This window comes from Lepisosteus platostomus, chromosome 3 (assembly GCF_059453375.1).
Source record: "Lepisosteus platostomus isolate fLepPlt1 chromosome 3, fLepPlt1.hap1, whole genome shotgun sequence".
Lineage (NCBI taxonomy): Eukaryota > Metazoa > Chordata > Actinopteri > Semionotiformes > Lepisosteidae > Lepisosteus > Lepisosteus platostomus.
The window spans coordinates 37,670,272-37,686,028 of NC_142613.1; positions in this window are offsets into that span (position 1 = coordinate 37,670,272).

Sequence of the window (15,757 nt, forward strand, 5' to 3'; positions counted from 1 at the left end):
TTAAATTTGGCTATATTTATTTGATTTGAGTAAGTTTGATGTCGTTGAAACTGATACTCTCACTTCCTACAGGAGAGAATTGAATGAGGTCTTTCAATCAATTAACTACTGAAAAAAAAACACTGTAAAATCTGAATCTCACATTTGGAAATAAGTGTATTATGGCACAAAATGTTACCAGAAATATAGACATGAGATTTTCTCAGATAGGTTATGTGTTTTTTGGAGTACATTATATATGTATTTTCATTTTCTAGCAATTATATTCTTCTCTGCAGTATAGAGAACATGTTGAGACATATCTATCCATCCATCCATTTTGTAACTACCTAACTATCCAGCGAGGTAGCGATGGAACTGGAGCCTATCCCAGAAAGCAACAGGACTGTAGGTGTGATAGGAGCTGCCACTGTGGCTTGCCAGGAAATACAAAGAGACAGCCTTAGAAAGTTATTCTTGTGATACATGGAAATGAAAGGCTGCTTAAAACAAAAAAATATGCAGTCAAAATGTTTAGTAGGAAGGTGAATTACCACAATCTTGCACCTAAAAAAGAAAACATTTTCTGGGTTTACATGCACTTTACAAACTCCAACTTGGTGAGAAAACAAAGAAGCAATGTACAGTATAAGTCATACACATTGCTCAAGCCGCAAGAGGCATGAGCTGCAATTTGGCGATTTGCCACTTTAAAATGGACTATGGACTGTGTACATCAGTTACATATCTTCCTGACTGACCTATTTCAGGTCATAACTCTTAGCCATCTCTATAGAATCCTGTCCACACCTACTCATCATAAAATAATTAGTGAACTAAAAAGACACAGAGAATAACATAAATCAATTAAGCCAAGCTAACAGCTAGAAAAATACTTTAAATATTGTATATGTGTGTGTGTATGAGGCAATTGCTACAGCGTATCAAAGTGTCTACGCCTAGCAGACTGTGTGTGATCTTGTGTATATAGCATATTATGTCCCAATGACAACTTCTGGGATCACCGGTGGAAATACGTCAGCACAGTAACAGCTATGGATGCCAACACACTTCAGCATAGTGGGAAATGCATCAAACCAATTATAAGCATCAGGGAGCCCTACACAGGTAGCGCCATGACTGAAATTCAAAAGGTTGCATAACTACAGATTACAGAAATATCAGCCCCTAGAATAATGGGAGGGGCTTAGTTTTCTGGTGATTCCTGGTTCTGTGTCTTATTTTGTTATAAACAAACACAAGCTATAGGCTCCAGGCCACAGCTACCCTGAATTAGATTAGCATTTATTGAAAGTGATGTGATAAGTGTGAACAATGAAGGGGAAATGTGGTTTGTGTAAGGTAACAAACTTGGCAGCTGTATTACAATTGTGCAAGGGACATTCAGTACTAAAGCTTGGAATCAGCTTGTTATTGAAAGCAGTTTTACATACTGTTATATTGTTACTTTGTATAGACCATGTTTTCAGATGTGTGCTCCACCCATTGTTCAGGAAACATCCATGTCAACATAATCTTCTAAGCTTTCGACATGATAGTGCTTGCCCCTCAAATCCTTCTGCGTCATTCTGATATCAGTGTGATGCACTGGACCATTATCCCTATTTCAGGCTTTACAAAACTCAATTTTCTTTTAATTTTTAACAATACTTGTCCTGACATGTGATTGTGTCTATATGTTTTGGTTCCAGCTGGGCTGTTATTTAATTATGCTTACTGGACCTTTAATTGACTATTTTTTAAATCAATTCAGCTCTTAGATAGTAGGATAAGAGTTACAAACTAGTATGCAGTCTGTGCCAAATAGAGTTTCAGAGCTCTATTATTTAGTTTTAGTATTGAAGTAAAATTTACTGAATGATTCTGTACATTACCAAGAAGGCTTATTAGTGGAGTTTGTGACTGTGTTTTTGTGCCTCATAAATTGATAATCAATTAGATATCATCTGTGTCTCCAACCCTCTTGGAAGTTCAAATTCAGTCAATTTTTATACAGTAAATAGCCTTTAAATTCCCAGTTTCTAAAAGCCTGAAACAAGCAGCTGTAATGATGAACCATTAAACAGGTAGAATGTTCAATTAAGTAATTTAGTAACCATTTGGAATAAAAATCTGAATATCCCTGAGCCCTTAAGGATCAGTGTTCTCATTTTTTGAACTAATACTTGCTTAATTGATAAAGTTTTCCACCCATGTGAACATTGTTACTGAAACTATAACCTGAATATGGAAAATGGTTAAAATAAAGACATTTAGTAAGTTAAGATATAACTAATTAAGAGCTCAGTTGGCATAACAAATAGAAGAAAAGACATTTCGGGAACAAAATTGTACACTGTTGTAATATAATGTGTATAATAACCTGCATAATATTTAACGCAATAGTATGTAAAGTAGATCTAATTTCTTATGATTTATTTCATTTATATATAGATTGATTCCATATTAACTGGAATTTAGCATACACCTAGGAATTAATTATTATTAATTAATATATTTTTGGTTTCTTTATGCTTCTCTTTCTCTGAACTACAATACTTACAGTATGTTGTACCTAAAATGGCTGATTGTTCAAGATTAATGACATTCAGCATATGACCACTAGATGGTATCTTAGCCGTATTTAATCTGTCGAAAGCGAAGGTAAGGTAACATGGTTCGGTTAGTAAGTATTGCTACAGTAGGGTAGTATTACATCGAATTACCTACGTTTTCAAAGAATGGTATCATGATTAATACTTAATCACAGCATTTATGTCTTCCACCATCACTGAAAGACATAAGTGCTCACATTTCTAATCACCTACAGATAGGAGTGTTTTTTTTTTCCTTTTAATTGCAAACACCAACTTTCCCTCTATAGAAAGATTTATTATGAGAGCAATTGAAAGCTCAGCACTTGTTGCGCTGTTGTTTTTGTGGAGCCCTTGCACAGAAAAGAGAAACTGCAGGGCTGGGAGATGACTTCGTGTTTGGCCTTTGTTGTTTTTAATGTACAGTGCCATGATTTAGGATACATATTCTCATTGAGACATACAATAGAAACTCTCAGCTACAAGAGTAGGGCTGTAACCATTATTCCTCGCAGCTGCCCTAAAGCTAGATACAAAATTGAAGCTCTGATTCTCTTAAATAGTGCTTGAATTTGCCTGTTTCATATAATCTATTCTCTGTTATTTCCGTGACAGCTTTTGTCCATCCTGTAACACATCATCAATGGTAAATACCTGCTTAAATAATTAGTTTGGTTTAAGCAATCAGCTTTGAAATTAAAAACGAAGGGGAATGATCTCTGGAAAAAGAAAGGAAACCTAACCATCTAAAGCCCCTGACTTCCCAGCTTGGAGCAGTTTGTGTGGTTTGAGTAGTATTGTCATTTTTCTATTGTAAAATCTTACAGTCAAATGGGTTCATGTAATATTTTTATTTGGTTTATAAAGTTTAAGCCTCTGGATATATTCCAAAAGCTTTCTTTTTCTGCACTACTTTGATCTCCTTGAATCACTGAACTTAAGTTTAGTTCTTCAAAAGGACATATTATCACCCCCCAACTATTAAACAGAAAAGTAAGTTTACAGTATGAAATTTTGAAAGTTACAAAGTAACCTTACAAACCGCAATTTTACTACAAATTACAAATATGAATTAATGGGGTTATACATGTTGATTGGATGTTAGAATGTTTTTCAAAGTAAAAGCTCAATGTTACCTGTGTCCATTTCAGAGTCTTGAGCACATACGTGGAAACTGTCTTAAACAGATATAAAATATATTCCAAGAAAGTAAGGTTTCAGAAAAAAAATGTACTTGTTTGTTTCTTCGGATAATGAGCATTAATGCTATGACAATCTTAATAATAATAATAATAATAATAATAATAATAATAATAATAATAATAATAATAATAATAATAATAATAGTAATAATACCAAACCATCTTAAAAAGGTAAATAAGCAAGAGCATTCAAATTATGTATTACAAATTCCAACATGTAGCGGTCTATTTTCTGTAAGAAAGCTATTATGGCCACTGTACTTTTAACTGTTTAAGTTGAACAAAAGAAAACCTAACAAGTAAGGAATTTCTGGAGTGGTTCACTGGTGCAAATATTTTCTATGGGTGGAAACCACATTTTCTTTTATTTCTGCAAAAATGGCTAACGTGTTTTAGGCTTTGCATGTCAAATGTCAATATCATACCCACATTTCTCTTAATTGTCATGATCCTGGAAGAAAAGGAGGCATTTCTGCTACAATAATCTCAATTTGCTCTCTTCCCCTGTGTGGATTTCTTTTGTTGCCGTAGCAGGACTTTCTCAAACTCATTAGCTTTTCTTCCAAATGTACACATGCCTCATTTCATTACAAATAACCATGCACGGAAACTGGCTTGTTTGGGTTAGTTCTACTGAAATCCATCAGGCTACTTATGAAAACTGTAAAATAAAATCCATTTAAACGTGAAAATAATGTTGTGCTTTTCAGACTGTATTAGAGTGGTGAAAGGTGTAGGCTACTTAATGCTTTTATTCCTTTATTTTCTACACTTTACAAGTTCAAAGCCTAATTTTATATTGGCTCCTGTGGTTGCTGTCTGATCTAAAATCTTAAGCAATTTGAGTCCTTCAGGGTAATTTGCAACCAGTATGTTTCATTATAAATATATGAAAAAAGGGGATTTTTTACTGTTCTGTTTACATATGGCTTTCCCCTGAGCCTCCCTTCTCTTTTGTGTTTTGTTAAGACCCTTCCTGAGTTTACAAGGTAAAAGAAGGGCAATCCAGCTCTCTCCCACAGCAGGAAAACTACAGGGGGCCCTTTCACTGTCTTGGTGCTGTGCCAGGTGTGCTGTGCCAGGTGTGCTATGCTGACGCTTGTGTGTCTTTCTTAATAGAATGCACTGAGCAGAATTCCTGTGTGAGCCTTCTTCACTGCTGGAGGTCACAGTGTTTGCCGCAGAATTCTTGGCTCATCAAGTTTTTGGAAAAGATTGGACCCTACATTTCATAAAATATGCCAGCTTGACTTTGGAGATGAAAGTCTTAACATACCTCTTGAAAGCTGGGACTTTTAATAGTATATTGATTGTTTACTGATTTAACCTGCCCACAGTAGAACTATATTCCATGACTGGCTCATCATCAAGAATGCTGAAAGTCGTCCAGCTGTGGTCCAACTTGATTCCTGGAAGAGGAGCTGCTGGATCCACACCTGTAGATGAACTCTCCACTCACGGGCCCTTGAGTTTAGAGAAAGGCCTGCCTTACCAAATCTGCCAAGTATAACAAGGGTGGAAACCACAAAGACTCAACAGCTGTCCTAAAACTCACAATGTTTAAGAAAACCTAGTAAAATATATCCAATTTCCAGCCCTTTAAGAAAGCAGAAGCTTCAAAATACAACATGAAGTGGATTGTTCAAATATATGGGGAGCCCTGCTTGAGTACTGTATTGGAGCAGTCTGTGTCCATTTACTCTATCATTTTCATGTAAAGACTTTTACTCCATAAGACGACAGCCTTGAGAGGGTTCAAAATCACTGACTGGAATGGAAAATGAGAAGTACCAGCACCCAGTAAGTGAAACGCAAATAGCATTTCTTCTATCAAATTCATCCTTAATAATTCCTTATTATATTAAATACAGTGTGTCATTGGGGATAACACATTTAACTCACACCATTGTGACATCCTATTACTTGATAATGAATACCTCTAGACCTTCCATCTTTTTTATAGCTTCAAAATACAACATGAAGTGGATTGTTCAAATATATGGGGAGCCCTGCTTGAGTACTGTATTGGAGCAGTCTGTGTCCATTTACTCTATCATTTTCATGTAAAGACTTTTACTCCATAAGACGACAGCCTTGAGAGGGTTCAAAATCACTGACTGGAATGGAAAATGAAAGTCCATGGATGCAACACAAGATTTTTAATGTGAATTGAATGGGTGTATTTTAACTACTTTGAAGATATTGATGCTTTAAATACTCAGATTAGATCTTCATCCCCAACCATTCAGACAAGCACCCATTACATATCCCACTTCTGGTATGCTCATTGTGATTAAAGTTTGCTTTCATTAAGATAGCTAAAGGCTTATAATATGTGCTACAAATGAGAAAACTGTGGTGTCCATGAATTACATCACACCATCTCAATTGACTAGAAGGCAATAACAATATTTTGATTGCGTCTCATTTCTTATAGGTTTTGGAGTTGAAAAGATACATATTTACGAGGCATTTTCTTATAGTGAAACTACACTTACAGTAGCATCAAGTAGCTGAAAACAGTCATTTTAATTGAAAAACGTGAGACCTCAAGAAAACAGCCTTAATCGTAGTGACTGAATAAACCAGAGCCATGACCTGGAACAAAAAGTTTTTGTTACCTAAATCACAACTGAATGGGGGATAATTTTGAATGGTTACAAATGTCTGTCTAGTATGCACTTAAACATTACATTACATTTATGCTCCATAGTAACAGAAGAATCAAGATAAATAATCCAAATGTATTTTTCTGATTCTTAACTTGCAGTGAATGTTTCTATATTAAGCAATACTGGAGAGTGGGAATGTTAAAGATATCAATGAAACTTGAATCTGCATGGCACCCATGCTAAAACTGGTCAAGTTCCACTGGCATATCAAGTATTCTTTCTCCACAGTATTGCTAACAATTTTGCTTTCACTCTGAAACTTGTAATGCTGTGGATTTATTTAGTTAATATTTTATTATTCATGATACTGGTATTGGGTATATTAGAATAATAATTCAATCCACTCAGAGCACTTTATGAAGTAATGGGGACTCCCTTCCACCACCACCAATGTGTAGCACCTACCTGTATGATGCAATAGCAGCCAAAGTGTGCCAGTACACTTACCACACATCAGCTAACAGTGGGGAGGAGAACAGAGTAATGAAGCCAGTTCATAGACGGGGATTATTAGGGGGCTATGATTGGTAAAGGCCAGAGGGAAATTTGGCCAGTACAACAGGGTACTAACACCTCCTCCAGCAGCAACCTTAGCTTTCCCAAGAGGTCTCCCATCCAGGGACTGGCCAGTCTTACACCTGCTTAGCTTCAGAGGGTTGCCAGTTGGGAGTTGCATATTGATATAGCTGGTGTTTGTATAGTTTGTATAGAAAGTCTGTTGTTTGTTTTACCTTAAAATTGCACCAACATATGTTATTAATGAAGTTCTCTGATTGCTCTGCAGTGTAAATTCAGAAGTACAAAGTTGTACATTAAAAGTTATACATTAAGAAGTACCAGCACCCAGTAAGTGAAACGCAAATAGCATTTCTTCTATCAAATTCATCCTTAATAATTCCTTATTATATTAAATACAGTGTGTCATTGGGGATAACACATTTAACTCACACCATTGTGACATCCTATTACTTGATAATGAATACCTCTAGACCTTCCATCTTTTTTATAGCTGCTTTACCCGATACAGGGTTGTGGGGGAGCCTCTGTCAGCAAGCAACAGACACACACTAGAATACACCCTGGATGGGACAGCAGCCTATCATAGTGCACACACGCACACAGTGTCGCACCAGAAGCATTTTTTCCTGTCAATTAACCTATTACTATACCATTGGACTGTGGGAGGAAAGTGGAGACATGGAAGAAAACCACTAGAAGTTCTTCCAAACACTGGGAGAATATACAGGTCCAGAACTGAACTCAAGGCCCCAGTGCTGTAAGGCACCAATGCTGACCACAGTGTCACCATGCCGCCCCACCTCTAGATTAGTGTTAAAATGTTACAGGCTATAGTAATGTAATATTTACATTACATTGTAACATTTATAATGAAACTGATGTTTCTAATTGCTAAAAAGGACAATACCACTGGTAGTGGGAATATTATGGCACAAATTAAAGTGTAATAGAATGTTGATGTTCTGTTGTTCTTATTTACTTTTATTGGTTTTTGTGTTCTTTGTTAAAATAAACAATAGTAATTGTTTGTTTCATGTACAGTCTTCTAGGGAAAAAAATGCTACCCTCATGATTAACAAAGTAATGTTGAAACACACTTGGATTGTGAGTTACACTAAAGGGCTCAATGGTACTGGCCTTGACCCCTACCTGTCTTTTCCCATCCATCTGTAAAGAATGTGTGTGTCTGTTACTCATCATTACTGGACTAGTTTGTACAAAATACAAACTAGATCTGACTGTTTTTCTGTGGCTGATTCTATCTGTAGACCTCTTAAAACCAGCCCTGTGGTTTTACTGCCCTTAATAAAAAACATTGCACACATATCCAGTGACTGCGAATGGCTAAAACCCATTGGCAGAGATTTAAAGTGATACATCACCTTTTCCCAGCTGAAATCATGGTTGTATTATCGTTAGGATTTCTAGAACTTGAGCCATAACTAAAACTGTTTCATCCACCTTACGTTTAGGGCATTGTAGACAGCCATTAAAGAAGCTATTGTTTCAAGGCTGTTGTGTCTATAGTTTTTGCTGATATTACCTTCTGGGTATTCATGATTGAGGACACACAGATTTTCAAAAACAACAGAATAAAACATTAATAAAAGCAGCCTCAAATTGCAGATTAATTGATGTCGAACTTTGGGTAAATGAAACAAAAAAAAGAAAGGAGTGCAGCAACGTATAAAATTGAGTGTGGACTGCAGAGTCAAACACTAATGCTAGTGGAATTGCCTGAGGGCATGCAGCCTACCTTGAAATGGTGAGGACGGAGGCAATAAACTCAGGTTTCAGATTCCATAGGTATTAAACACTGACTTCAACATCGAGTTGGTCTATTACTTTAATTTCATTTGCATTCTAGCGCATGTAATTAAATTAATTCACAGTTTCCCATATCTTCAGGAATCTGTCGTTTCATTCCTTTTATTTAAATGGTGAACTGATGCTTTTGAGAGCTGCCATTAAGGACAGCTGACTCATATGGCTCTTATTATACTTTTCAACCACATTAATAACATTTATATGGCACTGTAAAACATATTGTACATTTTTGTGGATATGTCAGTTGTTGCAGCTACCCTTCTTACAAGTTGAATGCTTTAATTTAAGTCATTTTGTTGATAATGGTAACATTCGTTTCACATATCTCTGACATATCAGACTAATACAGGAAAATATGAAAGAGTGAAATAAAACAGAAATTTTATTTCTATGCAGACAGAATGTTTAGCTCAAAATTTGTTTGCAGAACCGTGGGGAAAATTGAGACTGACAGCAGAGACATGTTACTTGCCAAATAAAAATGTTACATTGCTTGAAACAAAGGAGCTTTGTATGAGTACAAATATAGCCAGATCTTTAATTTCTGTTTCTGCTTTTTGCAAAAGCTAGTTAATTTAGGAGTCTTGTAAAGTGTGGTTCTCTTATTTCAACTGATTTGAAAGATAGAACAGGTGATTCTTTTACACACAAACATAAGTATATCACAATGGTCAAACAAGAAATAGCCAGGAAATGAGATATAGAAATACTATTACCAGTATTGTGCTAGTAAAACAAATAATACTAGTGTAGTATTAGTATAGGTTAGTAAAGAGACATGAGGAGCTTCTCTGTGAAAATAGAGACTCTGTCTCTTGTGGCAAGTGCTTTGGCATCTGGCTCCCACCAGTAGACAACCATCTTTTGCAATCGTTTGCTAACCCCCCTCAAAAACCGCTCCTAAGTGTACACCACCGATTGTGTATTTGTTTGTTTTTTAAAGTCACACTTAACCCAGCATTGATTACCTGAAATATCCTGAGAATACATTGAAACTACTAGTTTTATCACAGCACTGTATGTTTACTGAGGTTACTCTAATTTACTGAGGTAACTCTTATTATGCATGTCTATAGAAAAATAAAGCATACTTATTATAGCAATAAAAACAATATAATTTCCCATTACATAAAGTCCCTGTGACTACAGTAATGTATAAGAACTCAAAAGGTGTATTTCTAGGGTGGACACTTGGTGCCATAATTCCAGAGGACTGACAGACAGAACAGGGTTTTACTCTTAGCTCTCTGACCACAGGAAATGAAACAATTCTGCAATTCAGTCACTTAACCACCAATGTGATTAAACTATGCATTTTCAGCTAAAGATGAGCTGATCCACTGACACACTGCGTCACATTCTATAATAGAGCTCAGAGCCTGGTGCATCAGAATTCAGATTTCCTGCACAGAATATGGGTCTAAATCTCAGGACACAGGCTTCAGAGGAAGAGGAAGATGATGGATGATGATGTTCTTTCTCTATTTCTTTTCCTATTCTGTCTTCCTGTCTCCCTTCTTGTCTGCTTTTGTCTGTATGTGTTCCTGTATTCATACTATGGTCCATCCCTATGGAGAATAGATTAATGACCTCACAAATAATGCCCTGTCAATGTTAAATGTTTATTCTTTAATTTGGCATTCTTAATGATTCACAGTGAAGTGTGTTAACCTAAATAATTTAATATTACTCATTTTATCACTTGTGTCTTCCTCAGTGTTTTCTGGACTCCTGGCCCAAGGACAGTTACATAAAATAGTTTAACAATACGCTTTATTCCTAACCTGCTGAGTAATGCAATCTAGCTGAGAAGTGCAAATGTCTCTAACTCTAGCCGACTGTCCCTAGTCACAACAAGGTCTGTAAAGAACTGGCAGTAACAAAAAAGGAGAAAATTCTATTGAGAAGCTTTCAATGCATTTACCACTTTCTATAGCAAATAACAATCTGTTATGAAATTATAACATACCACTACACAGAGCACATTTTAGACATCAAGAGACACAAAAAGCCAACATAAAGTAAAAACCTAAATAACAGGAATAAGAATATAACATACAGTACTCATCTATAAAAAAACAATGCATTTTTACGTTTCACAGCCTTCCTATTCTCATTAGGCCTTAAACCTTGACTATAGCAGTAAAAAATAATTTCTTTCAACAACAGTTAAAGTTTCCCATTATTGTTTCCCTTTACTCCCTGGCACAAAAAAGAGCTATTTCCTATTAAGCAACAGTACCTAAAGATACTAATGCCCATCATATTCCTTTGTGGGTAAGAGCTCCTGTGTTTTGTAAATTCAGCGTTTTTATAACATCTATTTACTATGTTAGATCTGTACCTATGTTAAGATGTTCAGTCATCAGTTTGTTGACGCCATCTACTATACTTTGGTAGTGAGACCACACAGAGAAATCTTACTGTGATGTTGTAATGAATACGGTCGACATACAGGTTGTGTGAGCCGGTTGCAGTGTGGTGACGGCACCGCCCTCTATTCCCCTGTGCATAACAGGGGTGTTGGCCGCCCGTGCTGAAGAAGGCCTCCTTAAGCTCAGCCGGCAAGACCCCTACTGAGTGACGCCAGAGACCCGGGTTTGAGCCCATGTGGTAAGGGACGAACTGGGGCGGGAGTGGTGAGGGCACAAGCCCAAGCACCTGAATTCGCTACAGTATTAATACAGTGTGAGGGTAGATACTGTTTAGCTGTTGGATTTAGTAGGTTCGTAGCCCCGTAGGCATAAGTAAATTAATTCTATACATCCAAGGTATAAATCGCACTAGGAAAAAAATAACACAACAATTTCCACTTTTAAATTTGTTTTGTTAGCCCTGGAATGGTATTATTAGCTTTGATTATTGACATGTGTTCGTGAGGGGTTAAATAATAATCCCATCCAATCATTAAGTGATATGAACAATACGTAAAACGTTCTGTAGAAATTAAACATAGTAAACGTAGCTGCCCATTTTGATAGAGAGGGAAAAATAAATTAAACAGACCTCAAAAAAGAGCAAAGCTTTGTTTCTGTTTTGTTATATAAAACTTATAAAAGCCTCACCCAATCTTACCACTGCTGTGTCTCTGTACCTGTTTACCATATTTCTGCCCATTTAAAGACCACATTTCACTGCACCACCCCTTACAATGCCAGATGAGCCAACTTCAAATAATGCTATTCACAGATTTATCTGTTTTAATAATATTAAGTATTTAAGTGTTTAACAAGACGAAATTGAGAATCCAGACAAATTTAGTTTGATTCCAGACATGGATTACATCTACAGGGCCAAAGCTTTTGACATGCCTCTTGGAAATCAGAATGAAAATCTGACCCTACTGTTTGTTTACCTAGACTATTCATTATTATTCATGCTTACTGGTGTGGTTTGCAGGCGCTCCAGGCCTGGAGAACAAAAACAATTCTTCAATAAATGGAATATAAAATATCCAACTTATCCCTGTACCAATGCCTTTTTCTTTATAAAAGATTAAAAACATATAGAATATCAAATGTACCATAGTGTATGAAGATACAGTAACCACATTAGAGTAGTCAATAATAAAGAAATAATGCAGTGATGGAAAGGGAAAGGGAAAACTATGTTCTAATCAGAAAACAGTAACGGCTTTACTTTTCAATTTACTCTCACCCCATGCCCTTTAACTAGAGTGTTTTCATCCAGCTCTTGAGAGCTGCTTTTTATTTAATATCCATCCATCCATTTTCTAACCACTGTATCCAATACAGGGTTACTGGAAAGCCAGAGCAAGAATCTATCCCAGAAAGCAATGGGGTACACCCTGGATTGTACACCAGTCAATTGTAGGGCACACGCAAACACAGACACAAACACGCACACACTCACACCAGGGCCAATTTTCACAGAAAACCAAGTAACCTACTTGTCACGCCCAGTACACCTAGAGGGTGCTCTACTTCTGTCCTGTTCCTAGTTCCCTGTGATTATTCACGTCTTTCTGGTGTGTCTTGTTGTGTAGCCTATTTACTTCCTGTGTCTGCTCTGCTCCTCGCTCAGCATTGAGGGTACATATGTCCTAGCACCAGGTCACCCCACGTCTGTGGCCTGAGGGCATAGGTTTCTTTCTGACATTGTCTGACCCCCTAAGCCTGGGCTAACCCCCGTGTTGCCCCCTTTTCACTATGCATAGGGTCTTCTCCTTGCTATTCCACGGCTTGCCCTTCTGACATCCGTGACACTACCAGCATGTCTTTGAACTTGAGCACCCAGATGAATCCCGTGTGAACACGACAAGAATATACAAAACACAGATACTGTAGCACCACAGGTTGGCAATTGAACTAGGGGCCCCAATACTGCGAGGCAGCAATGTTAGACATTGTGCTTCATGTTTTATTTTAGTGTGCTGCATGGGAATGAAAATTGTGTGGCCTGTCTTTTAAGCTTTCTGCAATAACAAAGAGCTTTCCACTAGAGGCCATCAAAATGCCCCTATTATTTATAAATAGACTCATTGGGTGTTACTTAATTAGTTATATTATTTGTGGAAGGCTAAATTTCACATTCTCACTTTGTAATTAACAAGGATTAGGTATATAAGGGGCTTTCATGTCATTAGTGGCTAATAAGGTTGTAGAGTCTTTAAAGATTCTGCTAATTAAACCTCCTGCACTTTACTTCACCCAGTTTTTCCGTGATTTTAAAACTGGAGCCAGCATGCTTAAGAGTGAGGTCTGTCACAGCAAACAAATCAGATAACGATAAATTCAGCTAAAAGTCTGGAAGAATGTATATCCTGCTAGAACTTAATTCATTTATAACTAATATCCTAAACAAGAATGTCTGGAAGGATTTCTAACCAACATAGCTTGATATATTAATCTTATTTGCCAGGCACTTCAGTAAGGTAAGAAGTGACTTGTCCCTTTATTTTCTTTCCAAATAATTGTTATTACTTTCATAGACAGTAATAGACTGTGGCAGCATACACAATCTCTGTTCCACCTCTAAGACCCAAATGAGTCAGTAACATACACAAATACCATTGTTGAATAGACAGCATTTGAACTTCAGTGTCATGAGTTTGAGCCAATTCCATCTCCCCTGTGCAGCTTACCTTACAAAACTAGACTAGCTACATGCAGTATGACTACTAGTAAAAATACTGACATACCTTAGGAAAAAAATCTATTGTGAAGAAGAAATTATTGCATTAGAGAGCACAAGAAACTAAATTCTCTGACTACTAGTTTTCTAAACAGCAAAATATGTACTATGATAAAATCTAAGGACATTTGCAGTACATTTATTGTTCCTTGCAAACAAAAGGGCACTCTTTTTTTTCTTTTTCATTCTTAACTTTTCTGCCCTTCTAATGTTTTTTTTTTCATTTGTATCCCCCTCCACTTTTTTGCCTCAGAATTTTGTTCTCCTCCATTTCATGAAGTCTCCATGACTTTTTTCTTTTATTAAAACCTCTAAAAACATATTCTTTAAAACACTTCCAAAACTGATTGAATAGATCATTAACATCAGAAGCTTGTGTCTTAATGCAAGACTATTCACCACCTGTGAATATGAAACCAAATAAATAATTAGACAGGAACGTGCAGCATGAATATTCAACCTACTGTATTTTCCAGTAAAGCAACATATTAGATCCATATGGATTTGGTAGTATGGTGTAAATATTAAATACATTTTCAAAAATATTTGTAAGAGATACATTTTTTTTTTTTATGTTTCATTAGTCATAGACTGCAGATCAAGCATGGTGGATTCCTTAAAATGTTTTAGAATTTAGACAAATCTGACAAAACTGAAATTTAATCAAACTAAACTAAATGGTTAAATTTTGCTTCAATATTAAGTTGACTATTAAAGATAATCCTTTTTAAAATATTATAATGTTTAAGGCTTGAAATATGTGTCATTTTCTGGTGCCTCATATGAACAGAGAGCAAACCATTTTACGGAGATTGCTGAGCAATATAATATACATAGAGGTCTTGTTCCTTATTTGTTCACTGTATTAAATCTTTTTATCTTCTCAGACTGTAAAAAATGCAATGACATTTATAAAATGGCTGAAAATCAAATGAAAAATTGAAGTTTTATGTTTAAAAAACACACTCTTCTTTGTGTACATTTCTGTTACAGAGTACAAAATAAATTAGTCGTCTCCCTACTTTAACTGAGAAAGTGGAATTTATTTGCTTAAAATGTTACATCTGTATGATTTTTTTGCCTATAAACACAGATTCCAGTTGTCTGCTACTTTGTCTTTACTCATGTAGTCAAGGATGTGGGCTTAAGTTAACATCTGAAATAAGGATGAAATTAATCTCTTGCTTATTATGAAAAATATGTGAACAGCATTCATGCTTCATTTGGAAAAAGTTAAAGACACACAGAAAATGTCTGGTTTAGCAGCAGCAGCTCTAATAGTTTCTAAGAAGATGTTTAAAAGAAAAGGGATGCTTGGTACACAAGAAGGCATTCAGCTGTTCAAATGCTTTAAGTTCCCAAGTAAGTGAGCCCATTTCTATTGTAACATGACTCTGTGCACATCCTACATGGAAAGCTTCCCAGTGGGGAGTAAGTACTGTGTCATGATTCATTACTTTGCCCATTAGGTATGGACATGTGGTGTTCTCTATTAATTACAAGTATATTTTTCTAAATTAACCTGGCTGGTCATGCATGATTTGTGGGGATTATGTAACTAAAGCCAATTTTTAAAACACCTCATAAGCTATAATGAATGCACACCAAGGCCTGGCTACATATTCCTGCTAATTAAAATTTTCCAGCATTATTTTTTTTTCATTTTCTTTACCTTAGACTAATTAATTATGTCTTATAATAGCTCAATTAATTGAATTGACAAAAGAGCTAGATGAAAACCCAAGTAATTCACTAGGGCTGAATTTGTGGTATGTAGAATATACTGGAGTGGAATGCTGCTTGCTCTAGG